Source organism: Ruditapes philippinarum, unplaced genomic scaffold (genome assembly GCF_026571515.1).
Source record: "Ruditapes philippinarum isolate M1 unplaced genomic scaffold, ASM2657151v2 ctg83_1_1_1_1, whole genome shotgun sequence".
NCBI classification, from domain to species: domain Eukaryota; kingdom Metazoa; phylum Mollusca; class Bivalvia; order Venerida; family Veneridae; genus Ruditapes; species Ruditapes philippinarum.
In genome coordinates this window covers 425,478-436,577 of record NW_026852900.1, presented here as the reverse complement: position 1 = coordinate 436,577, position 11,100 = coordinate 425,478, and positions in this window count along the sequence as shown.

The following is an 11,100-nucleotide window of genomic DNA, read 5'->3' as shown; positions in this document are numbered from 1 at the left end:
GCATTACGCCCATCCAAGGGTTTAAACATGTTTTAGTAAAAATAAGTTTTCATTTGCTATAATTTCTTTTACCTCATCTCGTATGAAAAATTTCACTCGGCATAAGGAAAGTCATATAAATTTCCAAATTTTCCATCAGAATTTATCTGTAAAAAAGTAGGGTAGTATTTTATATTGTATGCTGATTAATAATTTATACTTAATATCTTTCGATATGAACTGTTGATCAATTACCATAATAACACTTGTTTTATATATGAGCATATTGTCACGCATACTTTACTTTCTTTAATTTACTCTTTTGTATCATTTGTAAGATCTCAACTTTTGTATCAACTGTTTACATTTGTCCAACTGTTGCATTGAATGGTATTGTCCAACAATATTGACCTGGCACTCTTGCATTTGACCATGTAATCGGTATATCCCGTAACCGTTACGATCTAATTTTAAAAATATTCAATTATTACAATGGTGAAAATTGAAGATTACTCTTAACGCAGTTGGTAAAGGTGTTTCACTAGAAGAATGTTGACGTAAACTGGTAGGTTCGAATCCTATTTCAGCGATTTCTGTTTTATCTTAATTTTTAAATTCCCATTCTCTAGAAACTATTGCAAACCGTTTTGTTCTGTGTGCTTTCTGTGTAGTATTTTTAATACATGTAACTGCCTTTATAGCGTGTGTGAGCTAAAGAATAATTATAAGATTGCATAATGTCACAAAGAGTTCCGTTGAAAGATTCTGTAATGAAATAATATAGTTGTGTATAAAAACACCCTTTAAAAGGTATTCTAAAACCAGTTGAAGTAAAACGATTTCAAATTAATTCTTGCAAGTAAATTAAAAGAAAAATCATAACGTGATGATGGTAAGGATTCAAACCAGAGACATTCAGATCGGTAGTACGACATCTATACCAATACACCACACCTCACTGACGAGTGAAGTTAGCAAATTTATCAATATATTCGATAGATATTGGTCAGAGTTTATTCAAGTGACCTTTACGAAAGTTAATGAAGTGCCAGGTCAATATTGTTGGACAATAAGATGTCATCTTTTGTATTGACTGTTTACATTTGTAAGATCTCAACTTTTGTATCAACTGTTAACATTTGTAAGATTTGTCAACCTCTGTTTTGACTGTTTACATTTGTAAGATGTCAACTTTTGTATCGACTGTTTACAATTTTAAGATGTCAACTTTTGTATTTGTAAGATTTTTCGACTTTTGTATTGACTGTTTATATCTGGCAGAATTTTACGACTTTTGTATTGACTGTTTACACTTGTAAGATCTCAACTTTTGTATCAACTGTTAACATTTGCAAGATTTGTCAACCTTTGTATTGACTGTTTACATTTGTAAGATGTCAACTTTTGTATAGACTGTTTACAATGTTAAGATCGATATCTCAACTTTTGTATAGACTGTTTACATTTGTAAGATATGTCAACCTTTTATTTCCATAGTAAAAGAAGTAGCATTTCGCGCATGCGCATTCTGCATAAAAAGCAATAACAAAAGAATAGAAGATTATATCAATTATCAACAACTTCTTAAACATTTTGATGTAACAAGAAAGATTAACAATTAGTTTTAGAAGATATATCTATTGACTATTTACATTGTATGATTTCTCAACTTTCCTATTAGTACAGTCCCTGGGGACCTTTTGTGTGCAAAAAAGGTCCATGGATAAATGTTATACCAATGTATAGCTAAATGTTTGAAGTTTACAAAAATTTTGGGTAGACATGTCAAATCATGGTACGTTTTAAGAAATCCAAGATGGCCGCCAAGATGGCCGCCAAATTATTAAAAAATGGCTAATACGCAATTTATATGATAAAATTAGTTCTTTTTTGTATTTATTTTAGTACAGGTGATGTTAAAACTTCACATCCTATAACAACAATATGAAAAATGGGTCCTTTTCCATTTTCTTATACATATACTCTTGTTTTCATAGAGAAATTTTGCTAAAAAAGCATGAAAAAGTATCAAAAATCGACATGGGGCTGGCATTTTTTCCTATCAGTCGAGGCATAGTGGTGAAAATGAATATTTTTACCATATATTACAAAGACCTGATCAACATCTTACTAGATGTAACCTTATTTTTATTTTTATTGTGTAAGAATGTGAATTCTGACATTCCAAAAGTGGGTGGGGTACACGAAAATTGTGTCCCAATTTCTAGTGAACTGATATATAATGATTATTAAGACTAAGAATAACCTACAAGATTACATTTTGAAATGTTTTTAAGTCTTTAATTTTTTAAAGGTAGATTTGCATTCTACCAACAACATTAATTGGTTCTGTTGCCATGGCAACAAAGTGGTAAAATGAAAGAGACCCGGAAACGTATGAGGCTTTCAGTTTTATCAATTCAAGCATGTTGTAGAAGTTAATGTCATGATTATGCATTACAGAATTCAGAGTTGGATACATTTGAAACATAAAAAAATCATTTCAAATTTCACTACATTTACTTTCCATGAAAAAACACAAATTTGAATAAAAAAACATCGGTAATATTTTGCTGAACCGTTACTGTAACAATAAAATGCTTAAAGTTTTGGAGGCAAAAGATGATAATGAAATCTACTCAGAGTTATATTGAAAAAACATATTTATGCTTGATGTTTGGCCCGATTTGAGAAAAAAGCTTTTCAACATTCTTCATTTATTGGTCATTAAAGAATAATAATAATAATAACAAATAAAGCAAAAAATATACAAAATATATTTACAAATTCATTTTACACTCCAACGACCATTAGATTAGTAGAAAACATGGCCTTTCTACCCATTTCATGTTGACGCCTTAGATTATCTGGCGTTTAATCCCACAGATCAAAAGTGATAAGAAGGAAGAGACAATATTTAAATATGTTGTGATGAAGAACGTCTTCTCAATGCAATACAAGCCCATAAATATTTTAACAGTTGGAGAGACATGGATAAAATCACCAGTTTGTGTTAGAAATTGACACTTTCTTCTATTCTAAAAAAAATAGAGCAACATAAATTATAAATCCTGTATAGATGTCCTGCTACGCAAAACAAATAGGCCATATTCCACCGTTGCCTCAATTTTTTTTTATTAATCATTTTGTGACCTACAGGTCAGACCACCTAATGCTTTCAACAACCTCCGGACTGTTCATCAAATGGCAGCTTGTCTTATTACCAAAAACAACCCCTCCATTTAAACACATTAAAACGTTGTATAGAATCTCCATTGTTTTACCTACTGGAAATCGGATACAGTAGGGACAAACTCCAGTATACATTAAGATCAAGCTACAGAAGAATGTACACAAAACAAAAACTTAAAAGTCTCGAATTAATTGTACAATATAAGTAATTCCGATATGAAAACAATATGAGTTTTGTTACCGCAGCCTCATTTCGTTCTTTAGAAATATGTGACTAGTCAAGTAGATGGCGGTCTGGTTCATAATATTATTATAAATCATGTTGAAAAGAATTTAATAGTATGTTTATATGCAAATAGTTTTACATAGTCATATCTTGATTTGTATAATTGTTGAAATTTCATTTTATGTCGAGTATTCTTTCTTAATGTTTATAACTATGATATAAATTTGTTGATTTTAACGCATTTGAACATGTTATATATTAATAAATTTGGTGTAATAATAATAATGATAATAATAATAATAATAATAATAATCGTTATTTTCTCATCATCAATAAATATCAATAAATCATGTGGAATAACCCGCGGCTGAACGTATCCAAAATTCATATAAGCTTTCTGTTTTGAATAAGTTATTATAAGTCTTAAAACCATAGTTTCAATGTAATTGGAGATGAGGAAAAACAGCATTTCTCAAATTGTTCGGTAGCATGTAATGCACATGAACACTAGTGTGTTCCAAATTAAGATTAAGTTCAGGGCGTATTTGAATTTGGAATCAGGATGAACATATGACTTTGATTTCTTTATTTTACAAACAATTTTAATGTTTTCTTTATTTGAATAAGCCAAATTTCACCTTCGTATAGACTTGGTAATTCTAATTAGATGACCAGAAGGTGTCAATATTATGAAATAATGCACGGAGCGAAACATATTAAGGTCTTCCTAAATACAGCAGAAAAGTCGCCACAAAGCCTTTTTAAGTGTTGATGTGACGTAAAAATAGGCTATATTTGATAAAATTTGACAGAAATTTTGTTTCGTTGTTGTTTTTTGCACAAATCTCTACTAAAGTTTTTAAAACGGTTCAGGATTATTGTATATCTTAGTCACAGAAGTTAAAAATAGAACCGACAATGCGTAATGTTTTTAAATATTCCCAGAAATAAATAAAGCTTTTATATGAGCTTTTGTATGTATGGCTTTTTCAAATGGGACTAAACATGTAAATCACCTTCCGCGTAGCGGAAAGGGGATTTTAGGAATGGCCTCCGTCTGTCAGTCCGTCTGTCCGTAACACTTTCGTGTCCGCTCCATAACTTTTTAACCGCTGATTTTTTTTTGAAATAACTTGGCACAAGTGATCATCATAATGAGCGCAATAATTGGGTTGCTACCCCCAAGGTCAAGGTCACACTTTAAGGTCAAATGTTAAAAGTCTTCATTTAACAATAAAAAGTCTACATTTCGTGTCCGCTCCTAAACTTTTTTAACGCTGAAAAAGTTTGAGATAACTTGACAAAATGGATCACCATTACGACACGACGTGCAGTGCGCAATAATTGGGTTGCTCACACTTTAAGGTCAAATGTTAAAAAGTCTACATTTCGTGTCCACTCCAACATTTTAACCGCTGAAATTTAAAAAAAAAATATCTTGGCTAAATTGATCACCAGTATAAGAACATTTGCAGAACGCAATAATTGGGTTGCTACCCCATAGGTCAAGGTCAAATGTATAAAAATCTACATTTCGTGTCCCCTCCATAACTTTTAAACCTCTGAAATTTTGTTAATATAGCTTGGCACAATTGATCACCATTGTGAGACGATGTGCAGATCGTAATAATTGAATTGCTACCCCAAAGATCAGGGTCACACTTACAAGTCATATGTTAGAAATTCTACATTTCGTGTCTGTCCATAACTTTTAAACTTCTAAAATGTTTTTAAGATAACTTTGCAGAAATGATCAACATTATGAAACCATAGGCAGAGCACAAAAATCAAGTCTTAACCGAAAAGGTCAGGGTCACACTCAACGGTCCAATGTAAAAACATCTTTTTTCATGTCCGCTCTATAACTTATTGACAGTTCAAATGTTTTAAAAATACTTATCACAAATGATCCCCACCACGACACAATCTACAGACCTCAACATCCAGGTTGCTGCAACCAAGGTCAAGGTTATATGTTCTCTATAACTTTTTGACATTATGGAAGATTTTAAATAACTTGGCACAAATAATCACCATCGTGAGACTATATGCTTATGATGTGCATGACACAACATCAAGGTCATGGTTGGTAAAAGGTCAAGAAGTACACATTCATGTTCCTTGCGAAGCCCCGGAGTAAACTTTCTTTACACAGTGTAAATATAGGAAAAACATGAAAATATTCTTCTCCATAAATGCAGGACCTAATATAGAATACTATTAAATTTGCTTAAATCACGACCCTGTGGTCAAATTCATTTATGCCAGGGGTCACTTCATTTTACATATAGGAAAACCTAAAAAAAACTTCTCCCTAAACTGATGCTTATAGCTAATTATTGCTGTTGTAGCCTTGTATAGACCAGTACAAAATTTATTCAAATGAAAATTTAACCCACCCCTAGCGTCAACTTATTTCATATGGAGACACATAGGAAAACTTTTTAAAATCATATTTTTTTCCAAAACCAAATGCCCAGATCTTAGATTTTGGGTTAAAAGCATTGTCAAAAAGACCTTAATTTATTTTTCAAATCTTGACAATCTGGTCAAAGTTGACCTAACCCCAGGAGTCATTTTACTTTGTGTTATAAAGAAAAGGCTTTGAAAACTTTCTTCTCCATAAATAAAATGCTTTGATATTTAAGTGTGAAGCATTCATTCTATGACCATATCAATTTATGTCACGATATAATACACAAATACTAAGCTTGGTTAAGTCATGATTAGTTTGATTATAATTACCTTTACCAAGGTTCAATTGATTTACATAGTCTTATATATAAAATCCTTTATAAAATCACCCCTTTAACCCCATTGTTTAGAGCATGTGAAACAATTTCTAGAAGACTTTTACCATGTTTCTTCAAATCATGATAGGGCCAGCCTGGGTTAAACGCCAATTTCAACACTTCTTTGTTGATAGCTTGAAGGTCGGTTAAACTATCTGACTTTCATGGATAAATAACCAGAAGAGTAATGACCAATTTCTACTAAGCTACGGTTCTAACTTTTTTGACAAATGACCGTAAAACGCAATGTCCGAGATCAATTGTTGTCTGTGGATAGAACAAGAGACGCTTGGACTTCACATCCGACACTCTCCGTAAAGTACTAAGGTCGCAGGCATCAAGCAATGATCATGAGTCTGGAATAAAACAAGAGCCGGTGGAACCGGGTGATCCTCCACGACAAGGTTTTGGACACACGCCCGGCGACTATATGCTCCCCCCGAATTTTTTCGGGGAGCATAAAAATGGCCCTGCCTAGATGTCGATTTTTATATAAAAAAACTCTTTATGTCAGAAACCATAATGCAAGACAATTTGGTTGGAAGAATTGTCTTGTGTTCTTCTTTGATTGTTCAAATCATTGCCCAACTGGTATAAGGTGACCTAGAGTTTAAGACCTCGTGACCTACTTTCTTGTTTTTGAAGCTAAAGAAATTTGGATAACAGACACAATATGACATGCCAGCTGACCTTAATTTGTACTAGTGACCTCTTTGTATTTAGATTGTAAAATTTCAGATGCAGAATTATACACTGAGATCAGTTGACCTAGAATTTTATCTAATGCAAGTTAGAGTTTGATAATACAAGCGACAACCAGAAAGTTTGAACTCAACAATAATTTCGATTGTCATTAAAATTTGATATTGGTTGACCTAAAATTTGAACCAGTGACCTACTTATTTCTCGTATAGCTAAAAGTCTTAAATGTTTACCCTGTGTACAGTTTCAAACATTTGATGTTTATACACATTTCTACCTTAAGACTGCCTTTTACTTATTATTATCACCATTAATTATCCTTTCCAAACATAACAACATGCACATTTGACATGACCTTTTTTATGTATAGCAGTTTGAAAAAAGCAAATGCATGATGCAAATTCTTGAAATAAATTTATTCATCTAATTTCAAAATATTGGCTGTTATCTGTGTTAATAATTTGCTAGAATTAAATGTGACTTCTTTTAATGTTACAATTTTTTCTCTATTTGTTACCATGGCATTGTGTACAGATTATTTATCTTTAAGTTTGTGTCATTCTTATCAACATGCTTAAAATGCTAAAAGTTGAAAGTGTCATTAGTTTCAGGTGTGTCCTTCATTTTACTTCTCCGTTGCCATAGCAACAGAACATGCTGAATATTGTTAAACAAAATATCAGTCTAAGATTCTTAATTACTTATAGATTTAGGTACATGCCAAAGTGCAATACATGTTGACTATTCATAGTTTTAATTATCATAACAAACCAGTAAACAAAATACTGAGACTTAATTTTCGTTACCCCACCCACTTTAAGAATATCAGAATCCACATTTTTTACAATAAAGATAAAAAATAAGGGTGATATTAGTATGATATTGTTCAAGTCTTTGTAGTTAATGGTAAAAATATTCATTTACACCACTATGCCTTAGCTGGTAGGAAAAAATGTCAGCCCCATATCATTTTTTGATAATTTTTTCATGCATTTTTTAGCAAATTTATCTATGAAATTCAAAGAATATGAAAAAAATTATGGAAATGCCTCCATTTTCATATTGTTCCAATAGAATTTGAAGTTCTTACAACATTTATACTAAAATAAATACAAAAAAGAACTAATTTTATCAGATAAAATGCGTATTAGCCATTTTTCAATAATTTGGCGGCCATCTTGGCGGCCATCTTGGATTTCTCAAAACGTACCATGATTTGACATGTCTACCCAAAATTTTTGTAAACTTCAAACATTTAGCTTTACATTGGTATAACATTTATCTATGGACCTTTTTTGCACACAAAAGGTCCCCAGGGACTGTACTATATTGATTGCATGCTTTTGTGCCATTTGTCAATTTTTCTAGTGACCGTACATGTTTGTGTCATTTGTCATTATTTATAAAGACTGTATATTTTTGTGAATTTTTCAAATTTTCTCTCGGCTTTTTATTTGGTGTCATTTTTTAAACTTTTTTATTGACTGTATTCTTTTGTGTCATTTGTCTATTTTTCTTTTGGCTGTACTCTTTTGTGTCATTTTTCAGTTTTTCCGTTGACTGTATATCCGTTATTTGTCTATTTTACTATTGACCTTTGTGGCGTTTGTCAATTTTTTATGGACCTTGTGTGTCCTTTGCCAGCTTTTCTATCGACTATATAATGTTTTTTCAACTGTTCTATTGACTTTAATTCTTTGTATCAATTGATAACTTTTCTATTTTTTGTATACTTTTCTGTCATTTTTCAATTTTATAATAAATGCATATGCTTTTGTTACTTGTCAGTTTCTCTTTTGACTGTATATAATTTTGCGTCTTTTTTCAACTTTTTAGTAGCTGTATGTACGATTGCGTAATTTGTTAACCTTTCTTTTGATTGAATACTTTTGTGTAATTTGACTGTATAATCTTGTATCATTTGTCAACTTTTCTATCGACAATTTATTTTTTGTCATTTAACATTGGTATGCTAATTTCCGTTCAATTTCTTTAGCACAACTTTATCACAACATATTTTACGAGCGAAGATTTGGTTGTCGCCATGAGGTGTGGCTCTGCAGTGGTTTAATTTTACTTCAGGAAGAATTAAAAACTTTTGTTGTAAAGAATTTATTAGTCTATAGATGGTCGCTCTACAGAGGTTGCACTGTACTTTAAATCAGATTATTTGTCTTTTTATAAATACTAAATAACTACTAAGGACAACCGTGGCTTAATGGTTAAGGTCGTTGGCTTTAGACCACAAGCCCCTCACCTATGTGAGTACACTGTCGGTCAGGGACATTTAATTGATTCTATTTTGTTTGAAAACTATCAAGCTGGCATATAAGGTAGGTTGCTGGATCAACTTAGAATAATAGCTTAATAATGACCCCCTCCATACCCCATAACCCACCTCCCTACAATTTTTTTTTTCATATTGTGACAACAGGGAACGTGTTTTATGTTTGACTATGATACAAAAGAGAAAGAACATCAAAACACTCGGCAATCTGATTAATACTCGGGTGCTACGTCACCTCTTACAAATCAGATAGTCTCGTCTTTCGATACTCTTTCTATTACTTACATCATTGTGCTGTTATAAATGAAGTTGTAAATTCATACACAGCAAGAAAAATGTCAAGGTCACACTGACTCACTCAAAACCCAAAATACTTATATAAGTGCATATGCTTCAAAGGGGGATTACAAAGTATGAATTCTTTAAATGTTATAGGTTATATATGATGGAATTATTTTGAAATAAGACAATATTATTAATTGAAACTGGTGTACTTTATAATATGTAAATTCACTAAATAACAATACGTTTTAAATGATTCATATAAAATGTCATTTTTAGGCATGTTATCAAAATTTGGAAATTAATTTCAATGATATCTGGAGTACAAGCAGTTGTTAAGCTCTAGTTTTCTCCAATTGAAAGATTGTTAAAATGCGTGCTGATATTAAAAGTCTTTTCCTTGAACTTACATCATTAGCATGAGCATAGCATTGTGATTTTCGATTACTTTTAGACATAATATGTTGTGCTTTGAATTTCTGGTTTAATATTATTTATATGTTTCATATGTTGTTGTTTTTTTTGTTTTGTTTTTTTCCTTTATGGCAATAGAAGACAACATTATTGTTGTTTTCAGTCAGTATCTATATATTCCGTGACAATCGAATGGATGTAAATCATCTCCTATCAGTGCTTCCAAATTAGCTCTTAAAAGGCATCACTGGTGACGTGAGCATGGTGAATGAGGTCTGTACTCCACAACGAAAGCTTTAGCATATATGATAATCAATAAGTATTCATGTGACAAGAGAATAGCTGATATAGATCTTAATATTGATAATTGAAATGAAACATGTTCCGGACATTTGTTATAACTGGGTATCCTCTCTCTTCAAAATTGTTTTTGATTACTACTTATTTAAATGACTTACACGAATTTGCATTCGGGTGTAATTGCCACGCCAACGCCTATGCAGTGCTCTTGTTTCTCTAAATACAGAAGAATAGCTGTGATAATGGAAGTCCTAGTATCACATCTTAATTTCTATTAAGTCCATTTGAAAAATCAAAGTCGACGGCGACAAAAGAATGATATGCGTGAAAATTCAATGCTATGGATTTATGGCGAGGAAAGACAGAGAAGCACAACCACATAATTATGCATCCTGGTAGGACAATCTTAATCTGGGTTTAAACAATGGTTCATCACTGTTATTGATATTGAGTTTCATTCCTACGCAAATATGGGATTCAAAATTAACTGTTATTGCATATTAATGGCTGTATATTTTTTATTAAATCTTTACAAGTTTACACGTTTTGATTACAGATTATTGTGCCTGTTTGGTATTAAACCAACTTTTCAAAACACCACACTCAAACGAAATGCCACGCGATGTTCATATCACTAAAAGACAAGTCATTGTTTATACAAAACATTTAATTAGATGTATTTGTCAAATTTAATTTGAATTTGGCATATCTGATTTGACAAGCATCTGGAGCAAACTGTATTTATTGATATCAAGTTAGTACTATTAAAATCAAGTTATTTTCATGATGCCATAGTGTCCCCAGCAAGATAAACGAAAGTTTATTAGGTTATCACGTGGTTGATAATGTAAAACAGACAGAGAAATAAATATATGAAAGTAATGTTTTGTTACGTATATGGAAGGCGGAATAATATACACATAGGG